The sequence below is a fragment of the Monodelphis domestica genome, chromosome 4, assembly GCF_027887165.1.
Source record: "Monodelphis domestica isolate mMonDom1 chromosome 4, mMonDom1.pri, whole genome shotgun sequence".
NCBI lineage: Eukaryota > Metazoa > Chordata > Mammalia > Didelphimorphia > Didelphidae > Monodelphis > Monodelphis domestica.
In genome coordinates this window covers 130010980-130032785 of record NC_077230.1, presented here as the reverse complement: position 1 = coordinate 130032785, position 21806 = coordinate 130010980, and the positions used below count along the sequence as shown (strand labels likewise).

Genomic DNA, 21806 nt, shown 5'->3' with positions numbered 1-21806 from the left:
TATTGCCTATTTTATCTGAGATGCAAGATGTAGCCCTTGACACATCATGAAAAGGAAAGCAAGATGGTGAGATTTGTATTGTAGGACTTTATTCTATTTTGGCATGAATATACAAAATAGATTGGGGGTGGGAGGTAGGAGAGGTTTAATAAAAAAAAAGAGAACAGTTGCTAGATTATTATAATATAATAGCATACATAGGTTATAATAGTAGAATTATGAATATTATGGTTTTGTGTAATTAAAGAGAAGATGGTGCAAAATAACAGGATCAAATAAGTCTAGGCAGATTTGGTGAAATACCCAAAAGCATACTAATAGTATCATAGTCTGGCATGGTCAGAATTTGAACCTGAGACCCATGGAATCTTTTTCTTTGTACCCCATAAATGATGTTATTCAGTTATAGTCGACGTAATTCCTTTTATACGGACACTGTTGGAAAGGGAAGAGTCAAGTGTGATTGAAAGTTTGTTAGCCTGGGTTGGATGTTCCAGACATCATGAGAAATAGGTAAATTTTGAAAAGAAATCAGTTTATAAGAAAATTTAAAGAGTTCCATTTTGAAAATGTTGATTTCAAGATTTTTGTGGGACTTTTAGGTAGAGCTTTACATAAGGAAGTTCAAAATGGTAGTGTTCAGGTAAACTTAAGAATGGACAGATACATTTCAACATCATCTGCATAGAAATGATAGTCAAACTCATGAAAATTGATAATATCTACATGAAAAAGGTTCAGGTGATAGTCTTGGGAAATCATACTTAGGAGTCAAGAGAAGGAAGAAAAGGGTACTTCTAGCAAAAGGAAATGAGCAATAATCAGAGAAATAAGAAGAGAATCAAGAGATTACAGTACAGAAGCAAGGTATATATGACAGTGTCAAAACCTTCCAAGATATCATGTCTTTTGAGGAATGAAATAAATGTTACTGTAGTTTACATTTTAAGTATTGCTGTTAAATATTTATATTTAAGAATTGAGATGCCTCACTGAAAGAGAATAAACAATTAAATACCAAAATAGAAATCCTGAAAATCAAAAGCAAAAAAATTGAACTAATAAATAAAAGTAGGAACTGGTTTAGGGAATGAATGGAATGTAAGGAAATGAAGACAATGTATAGAGGACTAGCATGCTGGGATTGAGAGATATCGGAATACTGAGTCAGAGGACCTGAATTCAACTTCTGAGCCTGTCACTTACTAGCAGCTTGACCTTTAGTAGTTCAGTTTGATTTATGATTGTTTTAATATCTATAAAAGGGAGGTATTGAACAAGGTGACCTCTTTACTTAGTTTAAGCCATAAATCTAGTCTTCTGTGATCTCTTGGCAACCTGAAAGACTTAATTCTGAAAGGGAGAAAAAATATAGGAAGGTATCATAAAAGAAATGACACCTTCAAGTGAATGGTTTTTGGTTGGTTTATTTAAGAATGGAGGAGGCCAAGCATGTTGCTATGGAGTGGGGAAGGATACAACAAAATGAATATAAAAGAAAGTTTTAAAAATGATTGAACTGAAGTAAGTGGATTCAAAATCAGAAGGAGGAAGAGAAAGTCTTAGAAGAGAGAAAATAATGAGGAATGAGAAAGAGGAATTTGAGGTAGGAAATGAAGAAGTCTCTAATTATTAGCAAAGTAGGATGTTACTGTTTTCTGCTAAGAAAGAGTAAGGAAAAATAGTAGTATTAGTGGCCTAAGGAAAGATAAAGAGTTTTGGAAAATTACTCTGTTAGGTATAATAGAAAATCATCAAGGAGGACTAAAAGCATCATCATGCATTAGTGAGGGTCCATTTGAGTTAAGATAGCATAAATTGGTCCTGAACCCAACCTTCATAGTCATGGGACTTCTCTAGAGGTGTTCAGGAGCACTTGGATAAGGAAAAATAGAAAGTAAGGGATCAGAATTTGGCAAGGTATAAATATCAATAGGGCAAAAGGACAAAGACTCAAGGGCAACTAATAGTTTGTAGTCAAATAGTCTACTCTAGGACAAAGGAATGATTAAACTATCGCATTTTTCAAACCTACTTTTGCTTATATCAATAAAATGGAGAAGGAACAGATCAATGAATTGTGTATGCAATTAAAAATAACTAGAAAAAGAACAAAAAAATTTCCAATTTAACACAAAAATAGAAATGCTAAAAATCAAAAGAGATTAATAAAATCAAAAGCAAAAAAATCAAAATAATAAATAAAAGTAGGATCTGTTTTGGGGGGAAAATAAATAAAATAGATAAACCAATGGTTAATTTGGCTAAAAAATAAAGAAGAAAACCAAATTACTAGTATAAAAATGAATAAATGAAGATGAAATTACAATTATTAAGATTTGCTTTGCCCAATTATATGTCAATAACACTGACAATTTAAGTGAAGTAGATGAATGTGTACAAATATGCAAATTGTCCAGACTAACAGAATAGGGAAAAGAATACTTAACCATAGTTTAAAATACCATTTTCCTTCATTTCTTCCAAGAAAGAAATTATTGCTTATGAGGCAGTATAGTTTCAGGAAGAGTCCTCATCTTGGAATTGAGAGACTTGAAGATGACATTGGGTGCCTACTGATCTATCTTTTGACCTTGGTCATGTTACTCAAAATTTCCAGACTTTATATTTAAAATGATAATAATTATTCTACTTCTTCACAGAGATATTATGAAAAAAAGCAATTTATATCTTTCATGGAGAGTCATATAAATGTAAACTATTATCATTTTGAAAAACACATCAAATAAAGCTCAAACATCCCTTCCTTCATAATACAATATTCATAGTAATCTCTGTATCTGTAGTCCACGAGACCACACAAGATCATTACCTTTTAATTGAGCCCTATGAACATATTACAAAGTTTTTATCTGCCAACTGTCCCTTTTGGGGAGATCTTTTTGGCCATATTTGAAAAAACAATCAGCACAGAAGCCCAATTGCCAAGCTAATGCAACCATGGAAAAGGAAAGCAGTTCTTATGGTTTATATGAATTGCCAGAGGTTGCTATAATTGTGAGTTCCCTAATCTTATGAAAGGCCCATTTCATGTGTAAAGATACTATTACTTATGCATGAATGAAGCTCAATATGTTCTTCAATAAACTACACTATAATAGTCATAGATGAAGCATAGAATTTGTAGCCTAGGATTTTAATTATAGTGGGCTGCCCTCTCATCTCTCCTAATTCCTAATGTCAAGATGTGTTAAGTTTTAATAAATTAAGCTTTAGGGAGAAGATTGAGGATCAAAAGTTAAATGTTTAAGTGGTTTAAAAAGGTCATTTTTCCACATCATCACTATTGAAAAAATAAGGAAGCTTGTAAACTTCTTTCCTTATTGTGTTTTTATTACTCAGTAGAGGGAAAGATGATTTGATAGCTAAAAATATAAAAAGAATAAATACAAGAGTGCAATTTTCTCCCTTGTGTTTAAATCTCCAATCCTCCAAAGAAACAACTAAATTTCTTGGGAGTCTCTTCAGATTGATGAGCTATTCAGGTCTCAATTCCATCCCTTCTTCACTTTCCTTTCTTTCAATTCCCAACAATTTGTCATTAAGCCCCTCTGATTCTTACCACCATAGGGAAAGAGTCAAAAGAGAAAGAGTAGTCAAAGAGACTTTCTCTTGCCTTTGGTACGTAATTGCCACTTCCAGAAATTTACTTTAGGTTCAAGGAAACCCTCTTGTTTACATAGCAATTTTAGTCTAATCCTTCACTGTATCCCACCTGAATTCTAAAATGATGTCTTAGCAGGATGTTTTGACTTTTAGTAACAGGAAACTGTGGTATAGGTGATAAAACGTTGATATTTGGATTTGGGGTACCTAAATATGAATGCTGGGTCTGTGACTTATTATTTCTATATCATGAAAGTTCACTTTTCCTCCCTGACCTTCAGTTTTCTCATGAGAGATTGGAAGTAGATGATCTCCATGTTCCCATCAGATCTAAATCTATGACTCCTACCTGTGAGGCAAGTTCTTTACCTTTTTATGAGCCTCAATTTTCACATCTTTCAAATAAAGAGATTAGAGTATATGCTATAAAATAATTTACAATATAAGTATGTATATGTGTATATATATAAATTTGTTTGAATAAAACTGAGATTCAAAATGTTTTTGATCTTGAATAACCCATTGAGGTTGTTTTGTTTATCTTCATTTTAAAGATTATAAACTAGAAGCCTAAGGGGATAACTGAGTGGCTCAGTGGATTGAGAGTCAGGCCTAGAGACAGGAGGTCCTAGGTTCAAATCTGGCCTCAGATATTTCCTAGCTGGGTAACCCTGGGCAAGTCACTTAACCCCCATTACCTAGCTCTTACCACTTTTCTGCCTTAGAATCTATGCATACTATTGGTTCTAAGATGGAAGATAAGGCTTTAAAAAAAAGGAAGAATGAAAGAAAGAAACTAGAAACCTAGAGAGGGAAAGCAACAGGATGAGATAAGGAAAGACCTAGGACTACCTCAAGTTTTTTATTCCCAGTCCAATGCTTTTTTTGAGTACACCACACTGCTGTACTATTCCTAGCCTTCACCAAAATGCCTTCTATGTCTTACTTAACTGACTGCCAATGGGTGGAAGGAAGGATACTTGTGGATGAAAAGTGTGTCTGACTCAGCAAAGAAATGGAATCTTAAAAGAACCATGTACACTGTAATGAAAAAATGAGTTCTGAATCTGAATGAGACAACCAGAAAAAAAAATGTCAAGTTTCTATTGTGTGCTAAGCATTGTGCTAGGTATCTGGTATATGAAAACGAAAATGAAGCTTTTTGTGCCCCCAGGAGGCTTACAGTCAATGGGGAGAGACAATATTGTACTTAACAAGTTGTGTATAAAACAAATAAGACATTTTTATTGTTGGAGGGAGAATTCTAACACTCAAAAGTGGCACTCAAATTGTACTTTAAAGAAGACCAGTTTGGTTGAACTATAGAGCGTGTAAAGGGAAATAATGTTTTATAAGGTTGGAAAAGTAGATTGGAGGCAATTTTTGAAAAGCTTTAAATGATAAAGGGAGGACTTTGTATTTGAATCTCTAGGCTCAACTGCAAAGAAGCCACTGTATTCTATTCAGTAGGAAAATGATCAGAGAATCCTTTCTTTGCTCTGCCATTTATTATTCAAAATATTTTGGAGGAGTCACTTAACCTTCAAAACTCAATTCAAATACCACCAGGTCTCCTGCAAAATCTTTCCTAATCTCTTGTCAGAAACCTTTAATCCACCTCAGAATTCACAACTATGTTTTCTAACTTTTTAATGAGCTACATCATGTAAAGTGTTGTGTTAGGGACATATGAGTTGAACTGAATGAACCAAGATACATCTGAAACTGTAAGAAAATATGAAATTTGGTTTTCATGCTATATATGAGAGCTAATTGTTCTTATTGGATACTGCATGCTTTTGTTTTGTTTTTCTTTGTTTTTTAACTTATTAAAATCAGATATGATCACTGTTCACTACGTACTTACAAAGTAAAAATGGAGAAGAGGTAATAAGAAAAAATGGTTAAAATTTTAAAAAATAAAGGCAAGGAGGAAGAGCTTCCAGACATGGAGAATAGCCTATCCTAGGTGGATGAAGGAATGTTCTGAATAGGAAATAGAAAATAGTCTAGTTTGGAAGGGAAGTAGCTTGAGGAAGCTATGTAATGAGCCTAGCATGAATAGACTCCAGATACTGAAATGCTAAGCTGATTGTGTATTTTATCTACAAAGCAAGAGGGAGCCCCTGAAACTTCAGGAACAGAAAAGCAAGATGGCCAGGTCTATACTTCAGGGCTATTTCATTTTGGCATGAATATGGAGGATGGATTAGGAAAAAAAATATATGTTGGATGAAGAGAGACGAATTACTAGGTTGTTATAATAGTACAAATAAAGAATAATGAGGACCTATAGTTCTGTGTGAGCAAAAAGAAGGATATGGGTGCAAAAGGACAGGATCATCAGAGAAAAACAGTCCACTCAGGTTAAATGGCATACCCAAAGTCAGCCTAAAAATATCAAGGTGAGTTTAGTGAGAGGAGAGGATCATTTATGCTGGTAAATTGTAGAGGAGCTTGGTGATGCTAAAAATATATTAATGCTATGTTTATTATTATTACTAATAATTATAAATATATTCCTCTGGAAGTTTTGTTTTTCTCTTTTCCCTTTTCTTGGTTCCCTTCATCTCTCTTACAAACATAGGTCATAGTCATTTTTTAAAAACCCCTTTTTTTGCCGATCATCCTGGGTCTTTGTCATGCTGGATGAATAGCATGTGGTTCCTATGGTTACCATGTTCACCATGCTGACACCTAGATTAATAAATGTTGGGCCAAAGAATTTAAAGCTAGAAGGAATCTTTGAAATCACTTATTGTAACAAAGCTCTGAATCCTATGAAATCACTTCCTTTGATAGATTTAAAAACTGAGGCCCAGAGAGGTGAAATTATTTTGCTCAAAGATGATAAGTGGCAGAAACATGGATTGAACCTAGGGCTTCTGACTTAAATCCTTTGCCCCTCCCACTACATCACACTGGCTTTCTAAAAAATGGAATTATATTTAATGTGAAAACTGAAGCTTTATTTGAAATGTTAATGTGCGTGGATGTGTCTTATTGGATAAGAAAAAGTTTTAGCTCTCACAAAAGTATTATAATACAAAAATCCCATGAGAAGTTCTAATAATTGATCTCAGGAATGTGGTACTCTTCAGAGAAAAAAACTACTATGTAAAATTACAAGTGCTGTGTTTATTAACAACTTTTATTCCTTTGTAAAATACTTTTGAGTTCCTAAATTTACTACTATAAAGTTGACTTTAAGGAAGGAGATAGAGGGGCAGGAGGAGAAGGCAAAAAATTCTTATAATCACTGATGGATGCCTACTGATAGAGAAGGGGTCAAGAGGTGTTGTATTAGAAATGCCAATGAGGGTCTCTCTACAAGTATTCCCATCTTAGGCTGAAGCCTTATAGGAAAACTGAGTCTATACCAAATGGGGACAATACTAAATGTTGCCACAGGACATTAAACACCATTTTTTGCAAGATAAGAAAAACTTGCTTGTGTTAGACAATTTTCTTTTCATAAAAACCTAAATGAAAGGCAGCTAGGCTCAGTTGATAGAGTCCCCAGTTCTAAATCTGGCCTCAGAGACTTCCCAGATATGTGACTCTCACCAAATTATTTAACCCCAATGGCCTAGCCCTTACCACTCTTCAGCCTTGCAACCAATACTTAATATTGATTCTAAGATGAAGGGAAGGGTTAAAAAAAAAGAAACCTAAGCAAATTGGTGGTATCCTTCTCAAGCCTCAGAAGGTAAACTAGGTCTAACTCTTACTCTTCTAATTTACTCCCAAAATATATCAACTTTTTGTTCTCCTTAAAGATGGGAGTTAGACTTCCGGGTAATCATGGCTGCAATCTAGACGCGGCACGTTTCCTCTCCCCAGCACCGAACGAAATAGACTACATCAAAGGAGCATAAAATCACCTTTGGAGGAACAGAAGGACTCCCCAGTACCCCACAGAGGCAAAGGTACGTGGGGCTTGAACATTTCCACACTAAAATAAGAAGGAAAAGCTTGCACAGAAAAGTGAACTGAGCCGCCCTTCCCCCACCCCACCTCCCCCACTAAACCAGAGTGAGCTACCTGAACGCTCACCGGGACAGCGAGGGAGTGGGGAGCGTCTCTGTCTGGGGGGGCACTCCAGGGTCCTTGGGATCTGGGGACTGCCAGGAAAAAACGTCTCAGGGCGCTTTCACTGGAGAAGCCAGCGGACTTCGGGCGGGCTGCGCTGAACAAGGCGCACGGATTATCTGGGCGGAGCTGAATACCTGGGCTCGGAGGCTGGGAAGAACTAGTCTGAAGCAACCTAAATTCACAGAAAAACCACTCTTATAACCCAGACCCCAGACCAAAAAGGAAAGGGAAATAAAACCACCAAAGGGATGGCTCACATGGCCCAAAATCAAGCCTCCAGGAAGAAAGGGAAAAAAGTGACTATTGAAAACTTTTATGGTGGAAGTACCCAAGGGAAAGAGGAGAATGAAGAGGAAATCCAAAAAAATTCAGAACACGCCTCCCAAAATGGAAACTATCAACAAGCTCTGGAAGATCTCAAACTGGAACTTATCCAAAAGATGGAAACCTTCTGGAAAGAAAAATGGGAGAAAGAGATCAGCTGTCTGACAGATAAGACTGCTCAATTGGAAAAAGAACTCGAAGCAGCCAATACAAGGGCAGACAAGGCTGAAAAGCAAATCCAGTCCCTAATGACCAGAATTAAGGACCTCGAAGAAAGTGAGATGATAAAACAGCAAGAATCAATAAAGCAAACCCAAACAATTAATGAATTGGAAGAAAACAGAAAATATCTCACTGAGAAGGTCACGGACCTGGAGAACAGAGGAAGACGAGAAAATCTCCGTATCATCGGTCTCCCAGAAAAACCAGAGGTAAACAACAAATTGGATTTTATTCTAGAGGAGATTATAAAAGAAAATTGCCCCCACGTTCTGGAGCAAGGGGGCAAAATAGAAATAGAAAGGATTCATAGAACACCTTCTATACTAAATCCCCAAAAGACAACGCCTAGGAATGTAATTGCCAAATTCAAGAGCTTCCAAGTAAAGGAGAAAATCCTACAAGAAGCCAAGAAGAAGAGCTTCAGATACAAGGGGGCTCCCATAAGGATCACACATGACTTAGCGGCTAACACACTAAGAGACCGCAAAGCATGGAACACGATATTTAGAAAGGCAAGAGAGCTGGGTCTCCAACCAAGAATCAACTACCCAGCAAAACTGACTATATACTTCCAGGGGAAAGTATGGGCATTCAACAAAATAGAAGATTTCCAAGCATTTGCTAAGAAAAGACCAGAGCTCTGTGGAAAGTTCGATATCCAAGCACAGAAAGCAAGAGAAACATGAAAAGGTAAATATGAAAGAAAGGGAAAAGGAGATAAATCTTATCTTTCTCTTTAAGTCAAACTCTCTTCTATAAGGACTACATTTACATCTAATTATATATATTAATATGTGGGGAAAATGTTTTGTGTAACTCTCATAAATTGTATCATCATAAGAGTAGTTAGAAGAAACATGCATAGGGAAAGATTGGGGAATCAAGAAGATTTGGGGAAAGTTGGGGCAAAAAAAGGAAAAGGGAGGGGGGAACCGTGATAATACTAAGATTAACTTCAAGAAATAGGGGGGGAATCAATAGAATAAACTTTCCCATATAAAGATACACATGGGAAGGGGAGGGGAAGAACTCTCTTATGAGAAGGAGAGGAAGAGAGCGTGAAGTGGAAGTACTTAAACCTTACTCTCAGTGAAATTAAATCTGAGAGGGAAGAACATCTAGATCCAGTGGGATCCTGAATTCTATCTTATCCAATAGGGCAAGAAAGAAAGGAAAATTAAGGAGGGGGAGGGGGGAGGGAGCACAAAAAGGGAGGGAAGGAGAGGGGGGAGGGGAAGGGAGCATAAAAAGGGAGGGGCTAGAAAGGGAAGCATCTCAAGGGAGGGGACTAGGGGGACTGACCTAAAGTAAATCACTGGTTCAAAAGGAGAAAGCTAAAGAAGAAAGGTCAGAACTAGGGGAAGACATCAAAATGCCAGCGAATCCACAAATAACAATCATAACTTTGAACGTGAATGGGATGAACTCACCCATAAAACGCAGACAAATAGCAGATTGGATTAGAACACAAAACCCTACCATATGTTGTCTTCAAGAAACACATATGAGACGGGTTGACACTCACAAGGTTAGAATTAAAGGTTGGAGTAAGACCTTTTGGGCCTCAACCGATAGAAAGAAGGCAGGAGTTGCAATCATGATATCTGACAAAGCCAAAGTACAAATAGACCTGATCAAAAGGGACAGGGAAGGTAAATATATTCTGCTAAAAGGAAGTATAGACAATGAGGAAATATCACTAATCAACATGTATGCACCAAATGGTATAGCATCCAAATTTTTAATAGAGAAACTAGGAGAATTGAAGGAGGAATTAGACAGTAAAACCATATTAGTGGGAGACTTGAACCAACCACTATCAAATTTAGATAAATCAAATCAAAAAATAAATAAGAAAGAGGTAAAAGAGGTGAATGAAATCTTAGAAAAATTAGAATTAATAGACATATGGAGAAAAATAAATAGGGACAAAAAAGAATACACCTTCTTTTCAGCACCACATGGCACATTCACAAAAATAGATCATACACTAGGTCATAGAAACATGGCACTTAAATGCAGAAAAGCAGAAATATTAACTGCAGCCTTTTCAGATCACAAGGCAATTAAAATATTGATCGGCAAGGGTACATGGAGACCCAAATCAAAAATTAATTGGAAATTAAATAACATGATACTCCAAAACCATTTAGTTAGAGAAGAAATCATAGAAACAATTAACAATTTCGTTGAAGAAAATGACAACGGCGAAACATCCTTTCAAACCTTATGGGATGCAGCCAAGGCAGTACTTAGAGGAAAATTCATATCCCTGAGTGCATATATTAACAAATTAGGGAGGACAGAGACCAAGGAATTGGAAATGCAAATCAAAAAACTTGAGAATGAACAAATTAAAAACCCCCAGAAGAAAACCATACTAGAGATCCTAAAAATTAAGGGAGAAATTAATAAAATAGAAAGTGACAGAACTATTGAGCTAATAAACAAGACTAGAAGCTGGTACTTTGAAAAAACAGACAAAATAGACAAAGTACTGGTTAATTTAATTAAAAAAAGGAAAGAAGAAAGGCAAATTAATAGCATCAAGGATGAAAAGGGGGATCTCACCTCAAATGAAGAGGAAATTAAGGCAATCATTAAAAACTACTTTGCCCAACTATATGGCAATAAATTTACCAATCTAGGTGATATGGATGAATATTTACAAAAATATAAATTGCCTAGACTAACAGAAGAAGAAATAGTTTTCTTAAATAATCCCATATCAGAAATTGAAATCCATCAAGCCATCAAAGAACTGCCTAAGAAAAAATCCCCAGGGCCTGATGGATTCACCAGTGAATTCTATCAAACATTCAGAGAACAGTTAACCCCAATATTACACAAACTATTCGACATAATAAGCAAAGAGGGAGTCCTACCAAACTCCTTTTATGACACAAGCATGGTACTAATTCCAAAGCCAGGCAGGCCAAAAACAGAGAAAGAAAACTATAGGCCAATCTCCCTAATGAATATAGATGCAAAAATCTTAAATAGGATACTAGCAAAAAGACTCCAGCAAGTGATTAGAAGGGTCATCCACCATGATCAAGTAGGATTCATACCAGGGATGCAGGGCTGGTTCAACATTAGGAAAACTATCCACATAATTGACCACATCAACAAGCAAACCAACAAGAATCACATGATTATCTCAATAGATGCAGAAAAAGCCTTTGATAAAATACAACACCCATTCCTACTAAAAACACTAGAAAGCATAGGAATAGAAGGGTCATTCCTAAAAATAATAAACAGTATATATCTAAAACCATCAGCTAATATCATCTGCAATGGGGATAAACTAAATCCATTCCCATTAAGATCAGGAGTGAAACAAGGATGCCCATTATCACCTCTATTATTTGACATTGTATTAGAAACACTAGCAGTAGCAATTAGAGAAGAAAAAGAAATTGAAGGCATCAAAATAGGCAAGGAGGAGACCAAATTATCACTCTTTGCAGATGACATGATGGTCTACTTAAAGAATCCTAGAGATTCAACCAAAAAGTTAATTGAAATAATCAACAACTTTAGCAAAGTTGCAGGATACAAAATAAACCCACATAAGTCATCAGCATTTCTATATAATTCCAACACAGCTCAGCAGCAAGAACTAGAAAGAGAAATCCCATTCAAAATTACCCAAGACAAAATAAAATACTTAGGAATCTATCTCCCGAGACAAACACAGGATCTATATGAACACAACTACAAAACACTTTCCACACAACTAAAACTAGACTTGAACAATTGGAAGAACATTAACTGCTCATGGGTAGGACGAGCCAATATAATAAAAATGACCATCCTACCCAAACTCATCTATCTATTTAGTGCCATACCCATGGAACTCCCAAAAATTTTTTTTACTGATTTAGAAAAAAACATAACAAAGTTCATTTGGAAAAACAAAAGATCAAGGATACCCAGGGAATTAATGAAAAAAAATACAAAGGAAGGGGGTCTTGCAGTCCCAGATCTCAGACTATATTATAAAGCAGCGGTCATCAAAACAATTTGGTACTGGCTAAGAGACAGAAAGGAGGATCAGTGGAATAGACTGGGGGCAAGCAACCTCAGCAAGACAGTATATGACAAACCCAAAGATCCCAGCTTTTGGGACAAAAATCCACTATTTCATAAAAACTGTTGGGAAAATTGGAGGACAGTGTGGGAAAGATTAGGCTTAGATCAACACCTCACACCCTACACCAAGATAAATTCAAAATGGATGAATGACTTGAACATAAAGAAAGAAACTATAAGAAAATTAGGCGAACACAGAATAGTATACATGTCAGACCTTTGGGAAGGGAAATACTTCAAAACCAAGCAAGAATTAGAAAGAATTACAAAATGCAAAATAAATAATCTGGATTACATCAAATTAAAAAGTTTTTGTACAAACAAAACCAATGTAACCAAAATCAGAAGGGTAGCAACAAATTGGGAAACAATCTTCATAAAAACCTCTGACAAGGGTTTAATTACTAAAATTTATAAAGAACTAAATCAATTGTACAAAAAATCAAGCCATTCTCCAATTGACAAATGGGCAAGGGACATGAACAGGCAATTCTCAGCCAAAGAAATCAAAACTATTAATAAGCACATGAAAAAGTGCTCTACATCTCTTATAATCAGAGAGATGCAAATCAAAACAACTCTGAGGTATCATCTCACACCTAGCAGATTGGCTAACATGACAGCTATGCAAAGTAATGAATGCTGGAGGGGATGTGGCAAAGTGGGGACATTAATTCATTGCTGGTGGAGTTGTGAATTGATCCAACCATTCTGGAGGGCAATTTGGAACTATGCCCAAAGGGCGATAAAAGACTGTCTGCCCTTTGATCCAGCCATAGCACTGCTGGGCTTGTACCCCAAAGAGATAATGGACAAAAAGACTTGTACAAAAATATTCATAGCTGCGCTCTTTGTGGTGGCCAAAAATTGGAAAATGAGGGGATGCCCCTCAATTGGGGAATGGCTAAACAAATTGTGGTATATGTTGGTGATGGAATATTATTGTGCTAAAAGGAATAATAAAGTGGAGGAATTCCATGTGAACTGGAACAACCTCCAGGAAGTGATGCAGAGCGAAAGGAGCAGAACCAGGAAAACATTATACACAGAGACTGATACATTGTGGTACAATCGAAGGTGATGGACTTCTCCATAAGTATCAATGCAATTTCCCTGAACAATCTGCAGGGATCTAAAAAAAAAAAAATACTACCCACAAGCAGAGGATAAACTGTGGGAGTAAAAACACCGCTGAAAAGCAACTGCTCGACCACAGGGTTGGAGGAGATAAGACTGAGGAGAGACTCTAAATGAACACTATAATGCAAACTCCAACAACAGGGAAATGGGTTCGAGTCAAGAACACATGTGATAACCAGTGGAATCATGCGTCGGCTATGGGAGAGGGAAAGGCGGGGGGGGGGGGGGGGGAGGGGAGGAAAAGAAAACGATCTTTGTTTCCAGTGAATAATGTATGAAAACGACCAAATAAAATAATATTAAAATTTAAAAAAAAAAAAAAAAGTAAAAAAAAAAAGATGGGAGTTAATGTGGCACCCAAATTCTATTGACTATTACTTTCCCCTAGCCTTAATACCATTCATTTTGTATAATGATGCCCATAGTGCTAAACAACTTCTTTAATAACAGAGATTATTGAATAAATTTCAAATAGATCAGTGGCAAAGCTACTTTAGAGTGGACCTAAGACTCATGGGTAGGGGTGACCAGGTCATTTAATACATGATGGAGAATTACAGGGGAAAGTCCAGACTTGACGATCCAACATAGTCATATTCACATATTCATAGTGAATAGAGTGCTGAGCCTAGAGTGAGAAGGCAAATCCAGCCTCAGATACTTACTAGTTTTTTGACCCTGAGCAAGTAACTTAAAGTTGTTTGCCTTAGGTTCCATCACTGTAATTTAAACTGAAGAAGGAAACAGTAAACCACTCCAGGGTCCAGAAAACTCCAAAGGGAATCATGAAGAAGACAATTCTGAAAATAACTGAACAACAATGATGACAATATGGAGTGAGAGTTCTAGTTGTACGTCTAGGTCTATGACTCATCTCAGGAAAGTTTGAATATCATTATAGTCCATTCCACAATTCACCCTTCTGTACAATTCTTTCAAGTCATTTTGCCACATGGTTAAGAGTATAAGGAAAAGGAAAGGGGAACATTCTAATGGTAGACCTAACTAGGGATAAGAAAAAGAAGACTTTTGGAGGGGGCCAGATAATAGGGATTTTATTCCATGGCATTGACAAAAATTTCCATCAGATACCATTGATATTTTTACAACACCCATTAATAGCTTGGACCATTTGTGTCAGGGATGCAGATTAATCTCCCAAACTTCAGCCTTCTTCACTTTGTAACATAAAGCTTCAACATTTAATTTTCCTGAATTTCATAAGGTTTACATATCTAACAGTATTAATTGATCTCAGATATGCAACATATTTTATAACATAAAATGACAATCTGCAAGGCATTATAAAATGACTTTTATATGTGGATTAATGGGGCTAGTTTCATAAGCATATGATGTCTATATCTAAAGAGAATCATGCCAACTCGCTAACATTGGGACATGTTCTGGGTTCTAATAGTGTGCAAAACATTTTGAATCAAACATACTTTATTTGATCATCATTATTATCCTTTGAGTCCCACCACCAATAAACATTATAAAATTCAGAACATTGTATTAAACCCTGGCAAAACAATAACAAAAAAATAGTCCCGTTTCTCTGGGAATTTAATATTTTATCCAGGGGAGGAAGATGTACCCAGTTAAGTAAATACAAAATTTGTCCAAAGAAAATACAAAGCAATAGAAGCATCCATAACATTAATCAACTGGAAGGATCCAGAAAAGCCTTGTTTAGGAGATTATACCTGAACTTATCCTTGAATGAAGCTATAGATTCTATTAAGGAAACATGAAGAGGGGAGGCATTCTAATTATGGGAGACAGACTATGTAAAGGAATGAAGCAGAATACAATGTCCTATGTTAGGAACAAGTCCAATAGTCAGAAAGAATGGGCAAAGTGGAATAGATTTATCATGGAATTAGATACCTGTCTCCTACCTGCCCTCCCCTCAAATAGTTAAACAAACAAAGGTATTACATAATTATTGGTTTTCTTTTTTAATTTCACTTGATGGACTCTGAAATTCCTTTCAACTTTAACAGATTATTACTGTTACTTAACAACTGGTGGGCACCATTCACCAGCTTCCTTCACATTGACAGGTGCTTATGTAGACTGCTTTCTGCAGTTCAGAGGTTTTTCCCCACTCTCTCAACTAGGCAGATAAAGTCTGATCTGAAACCCAACAATATCCAGTAGTGAGAATATGGGACATTAAAGCTATAATGTATGACCATGGAATATTTTTCTCCTTGATAAAACTTACTGAAATGTAGTTGAAAAGGATGACCTTAGATAGCTGCATATATTGTCAGAAACTATGTGTGCAGGAAGAAGGGTACTAGATTATCTTTTTTTTTTTCATTCTTAAGACCCTTTGCCTCTTCCCAACTTCTTGCTAACAACTTTTTTGCTACAAAAAATGTCAAATTGTCAAATTTCTACTTGTGTCACCACCATCAAGAGATAATAGAGATGAATATAAATACAATCCATCTTGTTACTAGAATCTAAAAAGAAGCTCATCAGAAATTGTGTTTAAAATTAACTTAATTAAGAATATATATATATACACAATAAAATTAAATAGGATAAATATGCTTTTGAATTTAATTCATAAAACATTTATTAGTCAACAACTCTGTCTCCGATACTGGTACTAGGTGTTGAATAGAGACAAAAATGACAACAGTTCCTGCTTTCAAAGAGTTCACATTCTACTCTTTTCAAAATTCTGTTAAAATTTGAATCCAAGGGCCCCTTGATATTTATGCCTGTAGCTCAATGGAAAACCCAGTCTCATTACATAAAGAACCTGAGAATGCAGATCAGTGTCAATATTCTTTAACATCTAGATTAGAAACCCATATTTCCTGATAAAAGGCTAAATTGAACCACATGATTAATAATTTTAGCATATATATATGATTAAATTCCCTATACTAATTCTATACCTATCATAACCAGAAAAAATTAAGAATATATTTATATTAATTATCTGATTAATTTTTATTTTGTTTTTCTTTTTTTTAATTATTATTTTTTATTTTTTATTTGAGCATTTCCAAACATTATTCACTGGAGACAAAGATCATTTTCTTTTCCTCCCCCCCCCCCCACCTCTCCCATAGCCGACACGTGATTCCACTGGGTATCACATGTGTTCTTGATTCGAACCCATTTCCATGTTGGTATTTGCATTAGAGTGTTCATTTAGAGTCTCTCCTCAGACATGCCCCCTCAACCCCTGTAGTCAAGCAGTTGCTTTTCCTCGGTGTTTCTACTCCCACAGTTTATCCTCTGCTTGTGGATAGTGTTTTTTAGATCCCTGCAGATTGTTCAGGGACATTACACCGCCACTAATGGAGAAGTCCATTACCTTCGATTGTACCACAATGTATCAGTCTCTGTGTACAATGTTTTCCTGGTTCTGCTCCTCTTGCTCTGCATCACTTCTTGGAGGTTGTTCCAGTCTCCATGGAATTCCTCCACTTTATTATTCCTTTGAGCACAATAGTATTCCATCACCAACATATACCATAGTTTGTTCAGCCATTCCCCAATTGATGGGCATCCCCTCATTTTCCAATTTTAGGCCACCACAAAGAGCGCAGCTCTGAATATTTTTGTACAAGTCTTTTTCCTTATTATCTCTTTGGGGTACAAACCTAGCAGTGCTATGGCTGGATCAAAGGCAGACAGTCCAAATTGCCCTCCAGAATGGTTGGATCAATTCACAACTCCACCAGCAATGCATTAGTGTCCCTACTTTGCCACATCCCCTCCAGCATTCACTACTTTCCTCTGCTGTCATGTTAGCCAATCTGCTAGGTGTGAGGTGATACCTCCAAATTGTTTTGATTTGCATCTCTATGATTATCAGAGATTTAGAACACTTTTTCATGTGCTTATTAATAGTTTTGATTTCTTTATCTGAAAACTGCCTATCCATGTCCCTTGCCCATTTTTTTAAAACCCTTACCTTCTGTCTTGGAGTCAATACTGTGTATTGGCTCCAATACAGAAGAGTGGTACGGGCTAGGCAATGGGGGTCAAGTGACTTGCCCAGGGTCACACAGCTGGGAAGTGACTGAGGTCAGATTTGAACCTAGGACCTCCCCTCTCTAGGTCTGACTCTCAATCCACTGAGCAACCCAGCTGCCTCCTCTTGCCCATTTTTCAATTGAAGAATGGCTTGATTTTTTGTACAATTGATTTAGCTCTTTGTAAATTTGAGTAATTAAACCTTTGTCAGAGGTTTTTATGAAGATTGTTTCCCAATTTGTTGCTACCCTTCTGATTTTAGTTACATTGGTTTTGTTTGTACAAATACTTTTTAATTTGATGTAGTCAAAATTATTTATTTTACATTTTGTGACTCTTTCTATGTTTTGCTTGGTTTTAAAGTCTTTCCCTTCCCTAAGATCTGACATGTATACTATTCTGTGTTTACCTAATTTATTTATAGTTTCCTTCTTTATGTTCAAGTCATTCACCCATTCTGAATTGATCTTGGTGTAGGGTGTGAGGTGTTGATCGAAACCTAATCTCTCCCACACTGTCTTCCATTTTTCCCAGCAGTTTTTATTGAATAGTGGGTTTTTGTCCCAAAAGCTGGGATCTTTGGGTTTATCATATACTATCTGATTAATTTTTAAATAAAAATATTTTAAATGGATTGATATCTGTCAGCTTTCCAACTTAGAATGAAACAAAACTTATTATAAAAAGTATTTTCTTCAAAACCAGTTATTTAATGATCATTAGTCCCTTTAACTTGAACAAGGTATTTACATTTACAACTGTAATAGATCAAAGTTTGATTGCCTCTCTATTTTTAATTTATTTGTATTATAGACATTTTGCACATTGTTCTTTTGACTCTGCTTTTGTCATGTTGTAACACCTCAAGTCTTCATCTGGTTAAATTTACATATCAGTCTCTAGAGAAGAATCTGAGAATTAGTCAGACACACCTCCAAATCATTCCTCAATATATAGTAACATATGTAATTCTATAGTAAAGACCCTTTAGTTGCTCAGTTAATCTTAGTGATTAAAGCTATTCCTGGTTGTATTTAGTGTAAATCTCAATTCTTTCTTTCAGGAATAGCTTTTTAAAAGATCTTTAAATAAAAAAAATCTCTTAGAGAAGAAACCAGGCTCCACTGGGCAATGCTCTCTCTTTCACACTAACACATTGAATGAATAGCCAAGCTGTGGATGCTCTCACCAATTTATGCTACTCCTGGGGGATTGTGCAATGCCTGTCTCCAGTTAAATTAAAGCTATTGTTGGAACCATTTTTTCTGAAAATATATTTAAGACTCAAAACTCCCTGGCTTTTAAGTACAATCATCATAATGAGGTTGGACTTCATATGTATATGTAAATCTTAATACCATTTTTCTGTTTTTAAATGACTGTTCCAAAAAAAGGAACTCATACATTTTGATCAGATCAGAGTTGTTTCTTTTGATTTGAGGAATTTTAATCAGGATCCTGACCCTACTTAAAGACTTATTTGCAATTGCTTTACTTTAGTGACTTCCCCAAAGAATAACTTTTACCTTTCTCTTAGATAAAACTAAACACAATTATCTTCCATTGAGAAGATGATGTGCAATACCTTGGAGGTTTTTACACCTAAGATGAGGTGGAATAATTATTTCTGGCTTGGGAATGATAAAGGCTCATGCCTGCCTCTGAGAGAGTCTTATCTGAATTCTTTATCTTTTCTCCCTCTCTCAACAACAGCTACAATGCACCCCCGTGACTGCAGTCATGCAGTCCCTGAATTTCAGAATTGGAAGGAGCTTCATAGTCTTTCTAAGTTAGGTATGAAAAATAATTCCCACTACACTCTATCAATAATGTAGTCACCCAGTGACTACTTGAATACCTCCAATGTGGAGAAATCTTTCTCCTCTTTGAAGTAGCCTAGTCTCCTTTCAGATAGTTCTGATTGTTAGGAAAGTTTCCCTCCCACTAACTCTTACTAACTTTGATATTCTACTCTTGGTTCTTCCTTCTTGGGTCAATCACAACAAGTTTAATCCCTCTTCCATCCACCATCCTTTTGAATGTTTGAAGACAGCATTCTTAGAACTCGGGAGCCATCTTGTCTTCAGTTTAATCATGCCTACTTTCTTCAACCAGGGCTAATATGGTATGTACTCAAAGCTCTTCACCCTAATGGATATCCTTTTCTAAACGCTCACAACATATCAGTGTCCTTCTTAAATGTAACAAGTAGGTCATGCTCAATCCAGTGGACAGAGTACTAGATTTTGTATAACTACATTAAGGTCCAAATCCTGTCTCTGATTTTTTTCAACTACTGTACCCCTAAATAAATCAGTTTAACTTCTTTGAACTTTAGTTTTGACACCTGTTTTAAAAAAAAGGTGGAGTTGGAATAGTTGGAAGTCCCTTCTATCTCTAAATCTATAATTCTATGGTCAAAATTAGAACACATATCTGATTTCCTTTACTAAGTCACAGAGTGAGATTGTTACTTTCCTATTGTTAGAAACCATTCCTCTCTTAATTCACCCCAAATTATATTAGCTTTCTTTGCCCACACAACACACTGTTAATTTTTATCATGTTGATAATCCTCTAAACTCCAAGTAACATTTTCAGAAATACTGTGGGACAAATTTCCACCCATCTTGTATACAGAAAGTTAATTTTTGACCTTGTTTTGTTTATGACTTTGTATTATTTTTATTGTTCCCCATAAAATTTCATTTTATAAGATTCAGCCAAATGTTCTAGCACTTGAAAGTATTTTTTAAATTATCAATTCTGTCATCCACAGTTAGCTATCTCACCTACCTATTTGACACCTGAATTTTTTATAAAAATGTCATGTACTCCTTTATGCAAATTATTGGTAGAAATGCTAAATAGCACTGGGCCAAATTCTGGATCCCTGGATCCTCTACTGAGACCATCTTCCAAGCTGATATAGATTCATTAATGACTCTTCTTTGAGACTAATCATTCTTATATCTATCCTTATTGTTTACTAAACCTTCCTCATTCCTTATTTCCTATAATAATTACATGAGTTTGTCAAGAGCTTGATTAGAAGTCTAATGAGATTATCTACAACATTCTCCTCATCTGCCAATTTAATAGACCTATTTATAAAGGGAGGGAAAAAGGAATTATTTTCATCCAGAATGTTCTCTTAGTAAACACATACGATGCTAACAGACTAGAAAAGCTCCTTAAATGTAAGACTGACTTTTCTTCTATACCATTTCATTAGTATAGAAGATACCTAACTGGTTATTCTGTTTAAACCTTGGAAACTTGTACTTCCCACTTACTCAATTCATGTTGATTTACTAAAAGCTGATTTACACTTTCATCAAATAAAGTAGATATTTCATCATTTTCCACTTGCCCCTTTAGCCCATTAAAAATTGTGTCAAATTGAAAAATGGCCTTCATTTTGACTCAGGGCTACCAAGATAGTCAGTTCTCTATTAACCAAGGCACATTATATAATTTCTGTTTTATAAGTTTCTGATATTGGACTTTGTGTTATTCATATTTTCATTGGAAAGATGGAAGAGGTTGGGGGGACAGAGACAGATAGAAAAAAAGAAAATGAAAGAGTTAGTTCAAACTTTACATATATAAACCATAAATACATGGATTATAATACGTTGGGCATAGAACTAAAAGAAATTAAGTAATGGCCTAATAGGAGATTATGTAAATTTTACTTTCTAGGAATTTTTGCTTAGATTTTTAAATAGGTCAAATTTGTATATATGTAATGAAAATGATTATTTTCTATGCATTATTATCATTAAAAGCATGTACTAGCCAGTGATTTGGGAAGAAATAGTGACAGATTTATTTTTTAAACAGGAGTAAGGATTCAGAGAAGCAGCTAGGTGGCACAATGGATAGAATGTTAGACCACGAGTCAGAAATAGTCAAATTCAAATCCAAACTTAGGCTTTGTGACCCTAAGCAGATCATTTTATCTGTGCTTGGCTCAGTATCCTCACCAATCAAATGGGGGTAATAATAGCACCTAACTCACAAGGTTATTGTGAGGATCAGTTGAAATAATAATTGTAAACAGCACATTGTCTATCACATAGTAATCTCTGTATAAATGTTAGCTTTACAGATGACAAGACTGGACCCAATTAGGAAAGGAGATTTGACCAAAGGTTAGTTAGAGGCAGTTTCTTGATTCCCAGTCTAATGATCTTCCTTCTGTATAAGACTGCCTATTAAATTTCCAAGTTTATTTCCAAATATCAGTATCAGATGTTTCAGTAGGAGGATATGAATTAGAAAAT

General features: G+C 35.6%; 1 protein-coding gene across 8 annotated transcripts in view; it reads left to right on the top strand.

Annotated features, from left to right (window-relative positions):
- Positions 1 to 21806, top strand: part of NCKAP5 (NCK associated protein 5) — a 1174517-nt gene that overhangs the window by 876008 nt on the left and 276703 nt on the right. Inside the window, exon 1 of one of the 8 annotated variants that reach the window (XM_056797184.1) lies at positions 17875 to 19642. The exons of the other annotated variants lie outside the window; for them this stretch is intronic. The gene's annotated coding sequence lies outside the window, so the exon portion shown is untranslated. Of the gene's footprint in view, positions 1 to 17874; positions 19643 to 21806 lie in introns of those variants that run through there. 8 annotated transcript variants of the gene reach the window in all.